A 21,289-nucleotide genomic window follows, 5' to 3' on the forward strand; every position below is an offset into this window, starting at 1 on the left:
CACACAAAAACCGTTAGATTCACTTTAACATTTAAATTTAATTTGCCAAAATATTTTCGTCGCTTTGAGACCACGACCTGTTCACTGACAAAATTCCGTGCTGCATCTCAGCTTATAAACACCTTCCACGCTGCAATTGTTTATTTTTCAGTAGATTTTCTGTTTTCTTTCAAGCTACAGTAGAAACTTGTTTTAAAATTCATTTCTCGGTTTCACATATTGTTTATAATGATCTAACGAAATTATTATCAGATGTACTAAAAATAAAAGTAGGGACACTAGCATGTGAACGCTATGAAGATATATAATAAATATACTTGTTATATTTTCTCTCCCCGCCAACAACCAAGAGAGAACAATAAAGGGGGAGATTAATATTCGTTACTTATAGTGTATTGACCCTGCATTCGGAGTTCAAATCATGTAGCCGGAATCACTACAGAATTGTCAATCAAATATATACCAGACGAGATGAAATCACTTTTTGCACGGGAAATCAGGAAACTATGATATGATAACGTCATACCAAAATACTAGAACGTATCTTTCGTTAAATTAACATTTATCAATGCAATAAATGTTACACAATGTAACTATATGGTGAAAACTATACATAGAATCTTTCCATGAAAATAATATACGTGAGAATTAAACACAAGTAAATTATGGGGTCAAAATAATCGACTTTTGCAAAATACCATCTCTTGATGGTAAGTAATTTCAGTATTAATAATTGTCGAGAGAGTAAATATAGATATTTCGAAACTCAGAGAAGCCAAGCGTTTCCGTTTTGTCTTGTTTGCACGGTTTCAATGAACTTACTGCTCATTCCTATCTATGAATATATGGAAGGTCGCAACGATTGTCTCTTTTGTAGCTTGCACGCATAAAATTTATATATTTCTATATAAATCTAAATAAATACACAACTTATACTTTTAAACATGGCTAACATAAACGTAGGGAATTATTTTCTTAACCTGTTACCACTATCATTTCTTTAACGAAGTGATAATTTATAATCATTATCCTATAATTTTATATCTACTCATTCCGTAATACTCGTGATTACATGCATTATTCTTTAGTACTAAGTCAACTTAATTTATACGAAAGAAACTTATAAATTAAAGTCTCATTCATAACCATGCAGTAGAATTCTATATTTACGACAATATTATACAATTTGTCCTTCTTGCAAGTAGGTAGTATGTGACTTTTAGAAATTTGGTTATTTATAGCTGATCAGAGTCTTTTTCCTTTTGCTTCTTTTTGACAGAAGAAAATATACAAGAAACGAAGAGGCGAAGAGGGAAAATTACCGGTCGCTTATCCTGTTATTTTTTGGTTGTTGTTTACATTGTTTATACATTGAAATTAAAGCCAAAATGTCTGAAACTAAAGCTACCAAGCATACAAGCAAAATTAAAATTCTAAACCTTTCACAATCAGATGCACACATTATGCGAAAGAAATATTTCTAAATTTGCCTCAAACAAGAAATTTGCATAATTGATTAAAATAAATTTAATTATATTATCGATCCTTCTTAACGTTTGAAGGATTAACGGTAAAAAGACGTGAATAATTAATGCAACGATAGGTGAAAAAGGAAAGATTGCAGAAATATCTTGAGGGAATTTGTCTGATGCGCAACTCTGTGCAGTGTGGTAGGTTATCTTAGGCCAGTACGTTGCTGGATTTTAAATCTATCAGCAATTAGAAACATTAGATATATGAACATAAATAGCAAAATAATGCTGCTTTGCAATAAATATTAAGCGCTTTGTGAAGAGAAGTCAAATTCTGCCAATTTTAATTTTGTTTTATATCCATGTTGCTGATAAATCATTAGTCGTATAACAGGTTTACTCTCTCTGTCTTTCTCTCAGATTCGGCTTTAAAACTTGGAGAAGAATTGAGGAATAGAATTAACCACATATTTTCATGTCACAAACAAATGTGAAAAGAAGCCAGAGAATTTGAGGGATGTAAGAGGAACTGAATTACTGACTGTCAATTAGCCATGCAATTTTCGGATGCCACCTACTCTCACATTCAAAACTGTTAATTCGCATAATATAGGTTATTATAAACAGACAGATACATATATAAATCCATGCATACATATAAGTATGTTTATGTATTTCTATCTGTTTATGCGTTTGTAAATATATGTGTATGTATGAGTATGTGTGTGTGCGAGTGTGAATGCTTTATGTGTGTGTTATAAATATTTGAATTTCGAATACCTGTTTGGTAAATTACTTTAGATAGAGAGTATGTTGAAATTGAAAAACTTTTAACATATAACGAGCGTACAAAAAGCCGCTAAATTTGCAAGGTCTCTCAAACCTCCAGACAGTAAAATAGAGTCTGTATTCGTTTGCAATGTATCGTTCTATTTTATGTCTTCTTTTACTTCATTTCTATTTACGTGATAATGGAATCTCCATCGCTACTTTCTGAATACATGATCGAATTGACTGATGGAATGGCATATATAAGTCGAAGTGGGGAATATACAATAAAAAATAATAAATGCTGTTGGATGTCTAATGTCACAATGCAAGAGGTTAGAATATTTTGTAGTTGTGCTTCATTTCAAAGATTTTTGACGTGAACATGTGTACTGAAACATTATTTGTTGTATCTCGGAACGGTCATTGGCATGATAATCCTCCCAAAATACAACAAAGTACAAGAGTATATTTGTAAAAAAATATAGCTAAATATAAATTTTAAATACATTATTTTTCATTCCTTTTTTAATACTACTGTGTGTAGTTAGTTCCTATTGATATTATGCATAACCTTGCCTTGAAATTCCATAAATTGGTCTCTTACACAATTACACACAAGCTGTTAAATTCCATTATTTATGAGTTATTTTATGCCTCGAAAATTGAATTTCTGCTCTGTTTTTCCTATTAGCCTTTGTTTTCTTTTGTTTTCCAAATGAGGTTCATTGATCAAATCAGTCGTTAATTAGATATAAAGACTGTTCATTTTATGTTGGGCCAATTGTACTTCTATATAGAAATGAGTTTCATTTATTTCTATTGATGTTGTCGTTGTTGTTTTGACACCTCAGTTTAGTGTTTCTTTTAGATTCACTTCTCCTTTACTGTATTTTATTCAATTCGTTTTTCTTTTTCATTCCAATTACGTATTGATAGTAATATCGCTCTATATTTATATATGTATGTGTGAATATATCAGAATAAATGAGTCAAAGTAGACGATCGAAATATAACATTTATTAGATTTCAATTAGAATTAGTCACAGGTAAATTTATCAACTGTTATTGTTACTGATGCTGGAAATCATTGCAATTTCAACTCCTCATATCTTTAAGTAGAATTACTATTGTCGTGATAAATATAAAGACTTCGTGACGATGTCCATTGTAGTGTTGTATCAAATATACAAGTCCTTTATTATAGAAAGATGGCACAATTGAAACGAATACCTGATACTCAAGAATTCCAAAACCTTGAGGGGTATAAAAGTGCATATGAACCTTCACAACCAGTTCTGATTTCAATTAATTCTTTCATTAAGTTCTGTTCGTATTAATATAATCTTCATAACCCTTTCTCTGGTTGAGATCGTTTGACGTAACTTCATAAATGTCGTTTGAAGAATGTCCGGTACATGAAATATGCCACTCACAGCGTACATATGTGTGTGTGTGTGTGTGTGTGTGTGTGTCCGTGTGTGTGTGTGTGCGTGTGTGTGTAATAATAATAATAATAATAATGATAATTATTATTATTATTATTATTATTATTATTATTATTATTATTATTATTATTATTATTATTATTTTTATTATACGTATAACAACAAAAGAATGAGACCACCATATTTATAGAAATGGGGGATTATTTAATATGTTATAAATTAGAGCAAATAGTAGACGGTTGTCATTATAGTATCCAGAGTTTCGAATGTCGGAGCGAAGAGCTACTATACATTCTCGTTGGCTATTAATGGCTTCGGACGCTACGAAAATCTATTAACTATAAGGGAGGTAACTCTAATAGATTGAAACAATAGAAAGATTAAAAATATGATAAAAATATATGAAAAAATATTAAAATATTCACACAGCCATATTCTCACAAAAAAATAACGTACATAAACATAAACCACCAGCGTTCACAACGTCTACATACGTACACACACAAACATGTATATGTACATGCACACACACACACATATACGTATGTAAGTACTTATACATACACTCAGACCCGCGCACACAAGCGCATATCTATCTATATATCTATCTATCTATCAATCTATCTATCTATCTATCTATCTATCTATCTATCTATCTATCTATCTATCTATCTACATATATATATATATATATATATATATATATATATATATATATATATATATATATATACAAACTCAGCCTCCTATACACATAGGTGCTTACATGCATACACGTAACAATACATATATATTTAGAATATATATACAGACATACATTCGCAATCCCGCATACACACACACACATATATAATATATATGTATACATATACATACACATACACACATATACACACAGACATATGAAAAAGAAAAAGGAAAAAATGAAAATATATATAAAAACAAAAATTAAAATTAGAATTATATATAAAATCAAATATTAAAAATTAATGTGAGTTAAAACGTATGGGAAAGACTGTGCAGGAACATAGTGGAAACGTGGATTCTAGTCGTGTGTATGCATGTAGGTATACATGTTTGTGTGCGTGTGTACGTACGTAGACGTTTTGAACGCAGGTGGATTATGTCTGTGTATGTTATTTTTTGTGAGAATATGGTTGTGTATATATTTTCTATATATTTTTATCATATTACTTGTCTTTTTCTGCTCCCATCTATTAGAGCTACTTCTCTTATATTTAACGGTTTTCCGTAGCATTTGCTGCCATTAATAGCCGACAAGAATGAATTGAAGCTCTTCGCTCCGACATTCGAAATTCTGAGTACTATAATGTCAACTGCTTACAGTTTGCTGCAATAACATATATCAAAGGCCTTTAATATGCAAGAGACTGAATGGGAGAGCAATGCATGTCATCGCCACAGATTGAGGAAGCAGGTTAAGGAGGAGATCGGCACCTTTGTGAGAACACGTATTCTGCATGAAGAACTTAAGTGTGCTGCTCGAAGGTGCACTGCCGATGTAGAGAATAGGGAAAGCTTGGTTTGCAATGTTTGCAGTCGTGTATACTTGTCAAGAGCAGGGCTCATTAGCCACCAATGGAGTTACAGATTCAAAATATAAGTTAGTCCTAGAGCGCATAATGTTCCTGAAGATCAGCAATGGTCTTCCTCGGTCACGAGTGGATGGCCATAATATATATATATATATATATATATATATATATATATATATATATATATATATATATATCTGAACATTAGAAGCATCAGTTGTGGCGTGCAAGAGAGACGATTGCGCTGGTATGGACATGTGGTGAGAATGGAGGAGGATAGCTGCGTGAAAAAGTGCCACACCCTAACAGTTGAGGGAACCCGTGGAAGAGGTAGGCCCAGGAAGACCTGGGCTGAGGTGGTGAGGCAAGACCTTCGTACATTGGGCCTCACCGAGGCGATGACTACGGACCGAGACCTTTGGAAATGGGCTGTGCGTGAGAAGACCCGGCAAGCCAAGTAAGATCGTTGCCAGTGCCCCTGGACTGGTTCTTGTGCGGGTGGCACATGAGATGCACCATTTTGAGCGTGGCCGTTGCCAGTACCGCCTGACTGGCTCCTGTAGGATTTTCGAGCGAGATCGTTGCCAGTGCCCCTGGACTGGCTTGTGCGGGTGGCACATAAAAGACACCATTTCGAGCGTGGCCGTTTTCGTGCGGGTGACACGTAAAAGCACCCACTACACTCTCTGAGTGGTTGGCGTTAGGAAGGGCATCCAGCTGTAGAAACTCTGCCAAATCAGACTGGAGCCTGGTGTTGCCATCCGGTTTCACCAGTCCTCAGTCAAATCGTCCAACCCATGCTAGCATGGAAAGCGGACGTTAAACGATGATGATGATGATATATATATATATATATATATATATATATATATATATATACTTATATATATATACTTATATATATATTTATGTATATATGTATATATATGCATTTATATATATATATATATATATATATATATATATATATATATATATATATATATATATATACATATATATATATATATATATATATATATATATATATATATATATATATATATATATATATATACATATATTTATATATATACATATATATATTTACACACATATATATACATATTTTATAAATAATTCTTTCATTCATGTTTTTATATCCTTTTATTCGATTCTTTTTCGTAACGTAATATCTTCCCGCGACCTCTTTCTAATAAACGCTCTAGTTCTGAGTTTAACGTCTAAATTTTAGTTTAAACTGCAGTAGTATAGCGATAAGTATCGTTTTACCTTTGTTAAAGGACTTTATATCATTGTTTGAAAAAAATATGTATTTCTATATTAGTTCAATTGATTTTTAATGATAATTTTCATCGATGCCATTTTTAACATTAAATTTATTAGTAGTAAGTTTATCATCTTAGCCTAAACCAAGACTTCGATTACATTAGGGTTGAATTTTTTCCATTAATACTGTTTAATATTTCTTTTTATTTTATGGGATAAATAACTAGGCATTTATTTAATTTCTTTGATTATACAATATAGTTAATTGTTTTATTATGATTTAAGTTATATAAAGTTTAATCTTTCATTCATAATAGAATTTTCATTCATGTTTTTATATCTATTTATTCTATTCTTTTTCTTTACGCAATATTTTCTCGAGACTTCTTTCTAATAAACGTTTTAGTCTAAAATCTTTTAGTTCAAACTATTGCATCGTTTAGATATGTGTTACTTCTATCTTAATTATTTTAACCTGAAACTTCGTTCAAATTGGATTTTAAACGAAAGATTCGTTAAAATTATGGAACGTTTATAATTTTGATATTTTTAATTATATTTTTCTATCTAAATATAATAAGTATTTTATATAGATTCATTTGTTATCTATTGTTGGTTGATATATACATTCTTTTATTATTATTGTTGTATTTTGACCTGAAGATTAGCTATATTTTTGAATAGAATTGATTTTCGATAGTTTTAATCGATTTAAATATTCTTTCTATTTGAAAATTAGTTATGAAACACGTGTAGTCGTTTTATTATCATTATCTTATGATATTTATTTGCATTATATTATACTTATTTATTGTGCTTTTACTTATTAATTTTTCTATGTGGATTTTCATAGATGAGTTCATGAACCTTGTTTCGTTTCCCTGAAACTATATATGTATATATATATATATATATATATATATATATATATATATATATATATATATATATATATATATATATATATATATATATATATATATATATATATATATATATATATATATATTTATATATATATATATATATATATATATATATATATATATATATATATATATATATATATATACGCATGTATTTAAATTTATATATATATACATATTTCTCTGTCTCTCTATACCTCTGAGAGAGAGAGAGAAAACTTACTTGGAAAAGATGCGTGGCGTTCGATCATATAATAATATAAATAACATATAAATATATGCATATATCCATACATATATGTACATACCTACATCTATATGTATACATACATGCATATATGGGTACAGGACATCAAAAAAAACGTTAAACACGCGCACACTTCTACTATTTCTTCTCTGTCTATCTCTCTCCCTCTCTTGTTCTTCTTGTTCTTTCTGTTCTTTTCTCCCTTTCACCCTTCCCTGTCTCTCTCCCTTTTCCTCCTTGACTCTCTCGTCGCTGATACGTGACGAAAAGAGATCGTTCTTTCTGTGCACTTCCCTCCTAAAGAAAAAACGTGCCTTTCCTGTCACCTCATGTTTCATCTACCTAGCGTTCATAATAATTTTTCAATCGTTTTGGCTCAGCAGCCCTTACCGTTTGTTTTTACTGTCTTGTTCTCACTGTTTTGTTCTTGTTTACACTTTCACCCTCCGCAAAAAATTCCAAATTTGATTTAATTTGCTTTGCTCGAAGGACTGTGTCAACGAAGTCGCGTATTGTCCTTGCCTTCGGAGCGCGGAGTAGATGAAACAGGGACAACTGACGAAGGAGTATACTCTTTATGTTCCATGTCTCGTTTCTTTGTGTTTTTCGTTGTTCGAAAAAAGTTCGTTTTCTGTTTTCGTTTCTCATTGTGTTTAACGTGTTTTTGATGTCCTGTAGACATATATGCATTTATATATACATATAGATGTAACTATGTACATATATGTATGGATATATACATATGCTTATATATTATTTATATATATATATATATATATATATATATATATATATATATATATATATATATATATATATATATATATATATATATATATATATATATAAGGTTGAGGAGGGTATTGGATTTAACCAAACCCTGGAGGATACAGGTAATACCGAGTAAGTGCTGTATACCGACTAGTTTGCCCCAGTCGTTGTATGAACAGGATTGGGTATTATAAGTCGTGGATTAGCGTGTGTATATGTAAATATATAAAAAGACAAAAAGATAAAGAGAGCAAAGGTAAGGTTGGAGAAGTATTTTATGGATAGAGTCTTAGAGCTGTTTCTGGGAAGACACCTCTGCTATCTCTGCTATATCAACTTTCGCTCCAACATAAATTTCCGGATTATCCACACAAAGATTACTTTGTACGGATTTCTACAGGGATATTTACCACTGGAATGAAACTACACTTCAAGTACTGTTCTCTCATTTTTCAGCACATCACACTCATTACCACTTCATACTAAAAATATCCGCCTATGGATATAATAATAGATTACTTTATTTTTTTCTGTCTCCGATGAAGGGAAGTACTGGATCTTCCCAGAAACAGCTGTAAGACTCTATCCATAAAATACTTCTCCAACCTTACCTTTGCTCTCTTTATCTTTTTGTTTTTATATATTTACATATATATATATATATATATATATATATATATATCAAATAATAGAAGACATGAACCTAATGTCGATATATTCTTGTAGTTAAATAAAGATTGTAGGGAGAATTGGTTTTACGCATTTACTCGTTGCTCACAGTAGGCAGTAACCATGTTGACGTAGTTGTCTGACAACGTTCATTTAAAAAATTTTATTTTGGCATTTTCTGTGGAAAGATATATTATGGAACTACTTCAGTACGAGATTTGTTACAGACCTACTATAGCGATATTACTTAAACTTCAGACATAAAATTCCCACATGTCCCAGCGTGACATCCAGAATGTGACAGGTGTAATAGAGAAAGAGCCAAACTCTCAAAGTGGGATGTGCGTGCGCACGTCTCTGTGTGTGAAAGGGTGCTTGTGTTCGTGTGTGTGTGTGTTTGTGAATGTGCGTGTTTCGGTGTGTTTGCGCGCGCGCGTATTTGTGTGTGTGTGTGTCTGTGTATGCCTCTTGAGTTCAGCTCAAAAATAAATATAACTATTTGGGATTTTAGCTTTTACTAAACTTATTAAAGAAGTGTCTCTTCTCCAGTAAATATGATTCAGAACCATTGGTTGTGTTCACAGAAGAGTAACTTCATATGTGATAGTATGATAATGTTGAAAGACATCTATTCCATTATCAGCAGACGTATTTTGCTTATACACGCAGGCACACATACATGTGCGCGCACACATATGCGCACACACATATGTATGAGCCTGTGTGTGTGTGTATATGTATATGTGTGTGTGTATATATATATATATATATATATATATATATAATACACACATGCAAACACACACACGTATATATGTGAGTGTGTATATATGCATATATATATATATATATATATATATATATATATATATATATATATATACACTGACACATACACACATAGATAGATAGATAGATTGATATGATTCTGTCATTTTTTCGCATCAAAAAGATCCGTCACATTTTGTAGGATGTTTATGATACAATACAAATGCATCAGCATCTATATTTTGTCCGTTTCTATCTTATTCGTTGGCGTTGAATATAAATAAAAGAAAACGTAATACATGCCAATCGACAATTCACATATACCAATAGAGATGCAATTTAATATTCATTGTAATAGGCAAGAATGTCTCCATTGCTCTCAGAATAATTTAACAGGTATATGAACGACAATTTTCATTTACTCATTTACATTTCATTTCAATGCCAGAATTCATTTGATTTATATTTGCATATCAATTACGGATACTGCTGGACTTTTTTTTTTCCAATTTTTCACAGTGTTTCTGTATGATGATGATAAACTACAACGTATATACAATTGATGCTAAAGCTGTGGAATTTTAAGTTCCCAAATGCGAATGCGGAAACTGACAACGTTCAACGCTCAAAAATCTCAGTATGTTCTTCGTGTTGTATACCAGATTTTATCAACGTTTTATACTTCAGAACTAAACGCATTTCTGTTGTTGGGCAAACATATCATTGTAGTGAAATCAAAACACAGAGTGATTTCCTAAAGATGTAGGCGTAAATAACCGTGGAGATGCTTGAGTGTTTAGGAGAAGTCCCGTGGCGCTACTTTACACTTCCATACAATGTCATGGCGCATGATAATTAGTACGTTTCTATTTTAATAGCTGAATAACTCAGTATTGAAGATTTAGAATCAACATTTCGGACATCAAACTAGTGTATGTGGAGCCTAAATTGCCAATTTGTGATTTTCCGTGGTTTCATCTCTTTCATGTGGTAAACGTTCAGTCAGCGTTTCCGTTTATTAGACAATGTAGTTCTTGTCAAGTAGAGGAAGATTATTTTGCAGTAGCTACTTAAAGAACTATACATAATTATAATGGATATGAGATTAACTGCTCTTTTGTCTTTTATGGCTGCAATCCATCAATGAAACCGACTACTTCAAAACTTGGATAAGAATAGATACTTTGTATCAGTCCCACAACCATAAATCTATGAGATAATTTGAACATTATTGCTAACGTTTCTTTGTAAACCTTGAAGATCGACTCTCAAAAGTCTGCAGGCTTTGTATTATCTATATGGGGCGATTTTCTTTGGCTCTCAAATATTCAGTTATACTAATGAGATGTGCGGGTAATATACCGGTTTTCTTTTGCACTGTCTTTATTTTTTAGTAGTAGCCAAAATCGTGAGATTGTTTTAAGTTTATTAGCTCATAATATATCTATAAAGAAGCAGAGGGTAGATAATTAGAAATAGTGTCTATTAATTTTATGCAATCTTATGTATTTTTGCTGGATACGTAAAAGCGAAAATGTTCCGTATATATCAACGACTACTGTGACCTTTGTTATCACAAATTAGTAACGCTATGTGTGTGATCTAGCTAAACAACAGGCTGAAGAAAGTTCATTACACAGTCTCTCAACGAACTATAAAAATACGATATAAATTTGATGGGTTAGAAATGAATAGATATATATTTGCAGCAATACCTACTGAAATGATGTTTTTCAGGGAGACAAGTTTGGCAATAATATCTCCAAGATGGTTATTGCTATAGCGTTATCAAGCTAGTCCTTACTCACACTTAGTGGAGGAATTTTAGACCTATTCTGTAAGATTACTGGGTGAATGTCAGTATTTCTGCTATCAACATTCGACGACCGAATGTGAACGTACAAAACACAAAGGTCTAGCCACCCTAATTTGAGTTCTTTGTAGTAAAATACCAGTTTCATTCTGCTTGAAGAAATTAGTTTCTTTTTAGTGTCCTTCTTGTATGTTATTTAGTTCTGCGTAGTTGATACTTTACCTTCACATCCTTCTCTTTTAAAGGTAGTAGATGTAATGTGAGGAAGATTTAATTATTTGTAACATCATGACGATGGTGCAAGTAACAAGTACAAAATTGCCCTTAGACTACACATACTGCCTAGGTTAATATTGGTATCTTTATTTCACCTTACGTTACATCGAATGTAACTCCGAAATTGTTTATTCTATCATATATTTCAAAGAGACTATTGATGCGCATTCACCTTTATGACATCGTATGACAGCGAGTCTTGCGCGTTTACTTTTTTGTACCAAAACAGACGAGTTATCGTTTTGCGATAGCGCATACGATGTATAACACTTCCACTATTTCAGAGCCGTACGTTAATGTGAGTAGAATGTGTGCCACAGAGAAATTAAATAAGTTTTGTCAATATGGATAAAGTTTGAGTGAGTCGCACGTAAAGTAAATCAAGAAATGGGAAATCCAGCACCTTTATTTTAGCGATTAAATATTTTAGTGTTGTACGTGAAACCTATGTATATACATAAAATTGTTTGCTTTATGTATATAGCGTGTTTTTTTTGGGCGAAATTTTATAGGTTTCACAACTCTATTTTTGTATATTTTTGGCGTCTCCTTTAGTAATGAGTTTCAGGTTTATTATATTCGATATGATGCTGCCAAGAATAACATGATCTTTCTTAATAACATTATACTCAGCAAATTATTGTTATTGGATGGGGTAAACCAGGTATCTGGTCTATATATTTCTCTAGAAAATGCATAGGAAGTGATAGAGAGAGACACTTAATGCGTCCAACGAGAGTCAAAATGATCAATTGTCAGCCAATTGTTATCAAATGTATAATCTTTCAATTATTGAAAGAAAATATCTTACAGCCATATCAATAGATATAAAGTGATATTCAAGTTTGAAAGTTTCAAGTCACCAACCATAAATGACTGAAACGGAATCTTCTTCACGTATATAAATCAATTTTTTTAAATTCCTGTTGGTCAGGTCCCAAAATTATCATTTTATTCTTGGCAACCAGCAGTTTGACTGTTAAATGAATTCGATGACTGGAAGTGTATTTCCATTTATATTGACTCACGCGGAAGCAATAAGTAAGTGGGAAAATGCTATTTGTTGACGTGGGCTGGGAATCAATGGTGCGGTGTCCAATAAGTCGATTCTAAAACTCTCATACATGGTCTTTTGTTATGCAACTCTTCGAACAAAGAAAACTCGTTATGATGCACTTTGACCCTACATAGATTGTGGAGACGTGTGTCATGACCCATTATAAGATATCTCTCAGGCACCCACAGCACTACAACTCTATATCTACACCATCTACACCCATTACACCATCTCAGTCTTATGTGTATGCGGCAAATTGTTCACAAATAACTGCTGGGGAATTATATAAAAAATACTAGTGTCAGATTGCTTTGCCTTCATGGGTGTATGGACATTTTCAATGTAATGTTGTACATGGTGCTGCATTAATGCTGTATTAACACATTCTCTTCAAATACAATAGTCTCGGCAATTTTGTCGACATCACCAATATGACACTTTTGGCACTGGCTATTTTTACTATGCACGTTTTCCGACTAAATAATGTTTAACATCATTCTGACAGTATTTATACTATTCTGGGATTTTAGCCCAAGTGAACACTACGGAGAGGTGATTTACGTGAAGGGAAGTGAAGGAACTAGAAGTTTTATTGTAAACTGGTTAGAATATTACTACCAGCTTCTGAGAGTTAGTTAGTAGTAATATTCATTCCTGCATGTGAGCAAAAATACACACACTCACGCATGCATACGTATACACACACACAACACACACACGCACACACACGTACAATCACATTCGCGTGCACACACACGCGCGTGCACTCAGCATACACATATGTACGTAAGATAGCGAAAGAGAGTAGGAGAGAGAGAAAGAGAGAGAGAGAGAGAGAGAGAGAGAGAGAGAGAGAGAGAGAGAGAGAGAGTGGTGTATATGTGTATATGTTACAAAATTGATCATCTTGTGTCTTTTTGTCTCTCAGTGACTGCTTGTCTTCAAGGCATATTTTCTCCTCAAAGTTCTTTGACAGTCGCAAGACATAAAAAAAAGCATGAAATAATCTCTTCTGTGCTCTACATGCATACATTTGTTTGACGTCATTTTGCATCATTTGCGTTCTTTATACCCTTGAGAAACATATGTACGTGACATCTTGTTTCCTCTATATCTGTGATGCTGAGCTTCAGCAAAACATTCATTTTGGATTCCGCTAGCAAAATTCTAATTTGCACTGTCGAGTCTGCAGTGCATTGTCTTTTCATTTGTTCAATGTTGCATATTGATTTGATTTATCCTGTACATTTAGATCGCTGTGTCAATCTGAAGCATACGCTTTACGATTTTCTGCTATCCTTAGATGACTAAATGAAGAACAGTTACGATGTTATTAACTTAGCCAATAGACATTATCACTATTGAAATTATTTGCTTTCCTTCTATGGTCGTGATTGTTTTCTTTCCTTTTATTGTTTCAATTATTATCAAAGTTCTGATCGGAAACATTGTGTTTCAGATCATTCGCAATGTAGGGAAAGTCCTCATACATTTCTTCTCTATAACATAGAAACAAAAAATAACTAAATCAACCACTTTAAAAATAATCTGAAAAATATGTTATAATATCATTTCACACAAGATATATATTCTCTGCATCTATTTATCTCCTTTCCCATCCATTCCGCATATTATACATTCCGTTACTATTAGATCAGCTTTCACACATTAGATTTCTTAAACATCATTCCCTCTTCTTTTAACTCTTAATTTGTCTCTCTTTTTCTCTCCCACACTTATAATCTTTATACCTATTTTCTCCGAGAAATGCCAAAACTTTTTCTTCTACTTTTAATCAAATGAAAATAACTGAAGTATATTATATGATAAATTTCGTATCAGTTTTATCTCACAACAAACTAATGCTAGTGCTAGCAGGGACACAGGGAACCTATTGGTGTACTACCTCAATAGATCTAGTATCATATAAGTGATATTAACAGTGAAGAACGCGATCAAACAAGGGAGAGCCTCTACGCGATCGTTTGACCGGCTAGACATACCAACTCCTATAGTCTTGAGAAGATAATGGCGTCCTGAAGACATACGCTAAAAATAAAATGTGATATACACGTTTGGAATACTTTTAATAAAATGTCGGCACAGTGAGTTATTCTGAGATTAGACGACTTCAAAAATAACAGTAAAGATTACAATCAGAGATCAGTATGCTTCATGAGTGTCAACTTACGTCACTGTGCGCAAATTTTCCTATGAGCAAAACCTGATAAAGTCAAGTGCGTTATTTATTTATTATTATTTTTTTTAAGATACTTTAGCAAGGAGGAGGAAGGTACCGACCATTGCATAAGATGCAGTTCAGAACCATCTGACAAACAAATTACTGGCAGATATATTCCTTCAAAAATTGTTCTCTCTCTCTCTCTCTCTCTCTCTATATATATATATATATATATATATATATATATATATATATATATATATATATATACATATATATATATATATATATAACAAAATATGTGTATAGAGAAATTTGCATCTTAATTATACACCTAACTTTATAAAGCCGACAATTGTGTGTGTGTGTGTATATATATATATATATATATATATATATATATATATATATACATACATATATATACATATACATATGTATATGTGTGTGTGTATACATCTATATATTTACATATATATATATATACATACATATATACGTAAATACAATACTGGTCGAAATCTATCTCAGTTTCTCCGAAAGGTATTATTAAAACTAACTAAATTCCCTCTAGAAAAGAGAAATTCCATCTTCCCACATTTCTGCTTAGTGTTACTGCCTTTAATCGACATGTTAAACTAGACTCGGATACAAACACTATGGAACGACACTCAACTATCTTTTATACAGAGTTGCCTACAAAAAGCGTAAACTTTAGGAATAATTCTACAGAAGCATTGCATTAACACATAAAACAAAACTCAGCGCCAAACTTAAAAGATGTTAGGTTCAGCTGTCGAAATAATAATTTACAGATGTAACATTCTAAATTAGACGCTAATGAATTAACAAGACTAGACAGGAAGAAAGAAGAAAAAACGAGTGCATTATGATGTCACGCTAGGAAATCGATTAAATTCTCAGTAACAGATTTCTCGCAAGAAATCAGTTTAGAGTTCGAAAATCTCTAATCTGAACCTAATGGAGCAGCGAAAACGGACATGCAGATGTCATATAGATCAGTGCTACTCAAAGTGGTGGTCCGCGAACCGCTGCTGGTCTGCGAGCCATCAGCGGCCGGTATGTGGTGCGTTTCCAGGAAAGAAAGAAACATTACAAAATGCTTATAAAATGCTTATGTAACAATGCTTATAAAATTCTTATGTATTATTTATTTATAAAATAAATATAAGAGGAAAAAAAATTGTCAACTTTTATTATATTCATTATATATATTGTTTGCGGTATAAATTAATATTAGTAAGAATCATTACCGGTCCCTAGTACATTAGCAAAAAAAACTTCCGGTACGCCACATCAGATAGTTTGAGAAGCACTGACATAGATTACGTTGTGTAAAGTCATGCCATGCGAAAGCATGCTTCCATATCGCTATTGTATTCGAAATGGGAACCGAGTATATATCAGGTCACCCCATAAGTTCTGTCCGAATTTTGAATAAAGAAAACAAGTGATAAAATGCTATATTTAATTGAAATTTAATCATCAATCTACTTTCTCTGATTATCTATGACTTCTTTCCATCTATTTACAAGATTTTAAATCCCATCAATGTAAAACTATTTTAGTTTCAAAGCGAAGAACTCTGAAATGTCAGTTTCGACCTCCTCCTGGCTTGCGAAAGTAATGTCCCCCAAGTGATTCTGTAAACTACGAAACAAATGGTAGTCTCAAGGAGCAAGGTCGGGAGAATAAGGTGGATGAGGAATTTTTTCCCAACCAAGCTCTTCGATCTTCTGTGAAATTAGCTGAAATACTAAAAAAATTGCACTGGATCAGCAATTGACCGAAATTGTTATGGTAGTTAAGGATTATGACTATACGCTCTAGAAAATACCAATATTAGGAGTTGTAGGAATTGTTAGATTATTTACAAATATCATTTGTTAAACGTGGATAATTTCTTACCTTTGAACATGTGTGTAACCATAGACACCTAGTTAACATTGAAAACCTCTTGGTATGGTTTTCACGAAATATTTAACTCCAGTTTTAAGAAGGGAATGCTTTATGTATTTCTCAAAGCACGAATGATAAATATAACAAAAACAAACACAATAACGACGACAATAAAGATCACGGTGCGAATACAAATCCAATTTTCTTTCTACTATAGGCGAAAAACCTAGAATTCGGAGGCAGATTGCAAGTCGATCACATTAAGCACGGTATTCAACTCGTACTAATTTTATCGACCCTTAACAAAAGGCAATATCGACCTCAGTGGAATTTGGACTCAGATAGAAACCATAATTGAGTCAAACAACTATGGATGGGTGTCAGTATTATAACTGGGGAGATAAATACTGTTAAACGTTATTGAAAGACCAAGCACAATATGTTGATTATATTACATATATGTTATACTATTAAATATTTTCATAATAAATTGAGGAGTGTACAAAGTTTCATACCGTAAGTTTAATATTGAGCGTAAATAGAGCTTTGACAAAAAACTTTTGCTTCATATATGTAATTTGCAGCCAAATGTAAGCAGTGGTGTACGTAATACATATTTCTTTAACCTTCAGTCTAGGGTTAGATTTTTCTGTTGGCCTGTCGGAGATGATTAATAAAAGTCCAATCATGCAATTATTTTGACTCGACTTACGTTACATGTTTATTTTCCTCATTTCGATATTGCTCACTTTCTCTTTAATACTTAAATCATGGTTAGTGGTTATTCAAGGAATATCAAGTAATTGACTCTGTTTATTGTACTCGTACGTGGATAAAGGAATTTTTGTAAGAATTAAATATCCTAGATAACTTAGACAGGTTTCGGCGACTATAGGCCCAGGTCATGTCTAATTTAATGGCACCATTTTGTGAAATATGAATTACAAATGAATAAACTAAATGTTGAGTATATTTCTTCTCTCTTCTAATGCTTTAAGGACAATGTTTAATGGCTTAAGTATAAATTCGTTCAAATTTCGTTCAAATATATAGAAAATTTCTGATTTGGAGAAGGACATCATTCTTCCGATTGCTCACTCACTGGAATGCTAGAATTTTGCTTAGTTCCTACAGCAAAACAATTTGATCCGTTATTTAATTTATGTTAATGATCATTTGCTGTCGCAGCCTTTCAGAAAATTCCTTCGATTCTCATATTATAATAATTTCTTCATACAACGCGTTTATCTGCCAGGTAACCTAAAATGTTTAGTAACTTTAATGATATTGGGGAAAATCGTTTCATTTCTGAGTCGAAATAATTATAATTCTTATAATTCACCAAAATATGTGACATGAGATGACCAATGGTGTGTAAAAATCATGTTTATTGAATCAAATCAATCTATTTACACCTAGCAGCACATATTTCACCGTTGAATTAATGTTTAAGACCATAATTACAATGCAAAAAAGGCAATAACTATAATATAACAAGGAATATCAGGATGCTAAGCCCTATGAATCTCAGATGTAATTATGATTTCGCTTAACAGCAGTTTCTCTCTTTCACAAAAATATTAACTTTCAACTGCAGGCTTTAATTATTTCTATATACCAATGCGTAAAGCTGATTTCCTCTCTCTTATAAATAGAAAATCTCCATTTATTACAATTCTTTTCTAAAAACAATTATCATTAAATTTCATATCATAGTCTTTTTTAAGGAATATATCTCATGTCCGGGTGCTCTTAAACATAATTAGTTTGACAGTGGTTTGTAACTCTAAGAGGTTTAGAAAATAATTGTTTCCGTAACAATGAACTTCACTTCATTACACATTGTATTATGACTGTAGAATATAATGATCATAATTATTGCTTTCTACTGTTATCAACACATAATTTGTACAAAGCTTTCTAGCTATAAAATTGTTTTCTACTTTAATGATAATCACACAGTAAGCACAGTTGTCACAAGACTTGTAATAAAGTGAATTATATGAAAGATGTATATGTCCCTGATGATTAATGTAAACTAACCAGCTCAGTATGCGAGTGAATTATGAGCGCATTGTGAGCCTCAGGCAAATCACCTGTGTCTAGGCCTTCAGTTGATTGAGAAATATTTTCTTTACAGTGTGAATAAGAATGTTAGTTCATTAAAACAGAATATTCCATAGGCTAAATGTCTCATGACACTTTCGTCAGTGGCATGCGAAAAAGGAATTTTTCACTGTAATATTTGTCTGAATATAGGATGTTTGTGTATTTATAACAGAAATTAATAATGGCTGTTGATGGTAATAGATACAACCAAAAGCGGTAATTTCTTTGCGCCAAATTAATTAGCTTTACTTCTCACAGACTCTATCTTCATCTTTCTGTGTGTATGTGTGTACCTGTGTGTGTCTGTGTGTCTGTGTGTATACACACACACAGAGGTATGTGAGTGTATCTGTCTGTATACACACAGACAGGTATGTGAGTGTGCGTGTGTGTGCGCGTGCGCGTGGGTGTGAGTGGGTGTAGGTGTGTGTGTGTGTAAGCAATTATGTGGGCAAACAAATTAGGCACGCCAAATATATCAAACACATCTTTGAATTTCTCTGTATTGAGATCTGAAATATAAGATATCTACCCTGATGACGGACGCACGTCTCCTTTTATTTAAATGCATCCATACAGCCGCATATTGTGATGAACTAAATCTGTGAAGCTGTTTTACGGATCGCTGAGAACCTAGAAACAGCTACTAGATTTTAATTCAATTAATGCAATTTACTGACATATTATGCGTGATAAAATGAAAACAGTTTTTGCTTGTTTGTTTTTAACCGAAAGACGAAGATATTTTGAATCAGAAATGTTAACCATAGGTGATGAAACATAAAAGTTGAATAAATACTTTTCTAGCTTTTTGTATCGTGAACAACATACTGCGCATTTACTGTATTCAGCACGTGAAACATTCGACAAAATTCGTGAAACTGTCATTGTTTACAGCTTCAAAAATTATTCATCAATGTTAGCAATATATAAAGTATGTAGTTTCGCTAACCGTAAATAGACCACATGTTTATTAAATATATGTGCTAAACACTGGGCCCCTGGAGACACATTTATGCAAATTGTATCATTTTCGGCTTGGTAGGTATATTAATGACATACTTTTCTTATTGCAAACTGGTTACAGGAATCAATTAATGAGCGCAAAGCGAGAGCTGCTTTGCTACACCGGATCAATAAATAAACCGTGAAGTATGTTCTAATAATGTAAATTAGTATAAACTTTAATGCATCAAAAAAGTCAACCATTCACGTAAAACGAGTTTAGATTCTTTCGAAAACGATGAACTATCACATAAAAGGAATCTAACAAGCTGCAATGATGATTTGGTTTGGAATTGTGTGTGCTGCTGATCGTTGCAAATCTATTCAACTGTAATTCTTAATTGCTTTTCGCACACTTTTTATTTATTTGTATTTATTAAACGTTTGAACAGTGTGTGAGAATGTATGCTTTTATGAACGAGATGTGTGTGTGTGTGTGTGTGTGTGTGTGTGTGTGTGTTTGTGTGTGTGCAGCCTTATTTACGGAATTCTCGTTAATGACATTAACGTTTCTTATTCTTTATTTTCAGATATTTATTGAAGTAATCTTTCACCAAATGAATAACTTTACTGCCATAGTAACACATACTAAAGAACAGGATGCTGTGCTATTTATTGATAACAAAGTCTATGCCAATATCCCGGAAATTAATGGAGGCAATCACTGTAAAGACTCTTTTGTACAACATGAGGTGACGTCGCACTCAAATTGCTTCGTTAAATCGAACTCCTACAGGCTTTATGAACCAACTATGAAATATTCGCCAAACCAAACACGTATTTGCCAGCATCACTGTGAAGTATTCATACGCAGGGAAAATAACATACTTCAAACTGTTAAACGTCATTTACACAATGAATATTCTTTTGCGATAGCTAGCCAATCACGCTCTATTAAGCATATTGCAGAAAAGCTAATCGCTTATCGACGGAAACAGAAGTCTGGGTCTCAAACATCCGTAGAAATTATCTCTTCCGCTGCTAAAAAATTTTCATAGATGTTCTTTCAAGCAAGATAAAAGCATTTTTGAGC

General features: G+C 32.4%; 1 long non-coding RNA gene across 1 annotated transcript in view; it reads left to right on the forward strand.

Annotated features, from left to right (window-relative positions):
* LOC149136889 (uncharacterized) overlaps positions 1-21,289 on the forward strand; it is a 47,048-nt gene that overhangs the window by 24,110 nt on the left and 1,649 nt on the right. Inside the window, exon 3 of the long non-coding RNA XR_016238322.1 lies at positions 20,787-21,289. This exon is cut by the window's right edge and continues 1,649 nt beyond it. This is a non-coding gene — a long non-coding RNA (uncharacterized LOC149136889). The remainder of the gene's footprint in view (positions 1-20,786) is intronic.

The sequence above is a fragment of the Octopus bimaculoides genome, chromosome 2, assembly GCF_046866305.1.
Source record: "Octopus bimaculoides isolate indiv1 chromosome 2, ASM4686630v1, whole genome shotgun sequence".
Taxonomy (NCBI): Eukaryota; Metazoa; Mollusca; class Cephalopoda; order Octopoda; family Octopodidae; genus Octopus; species Octopus bimaculoides.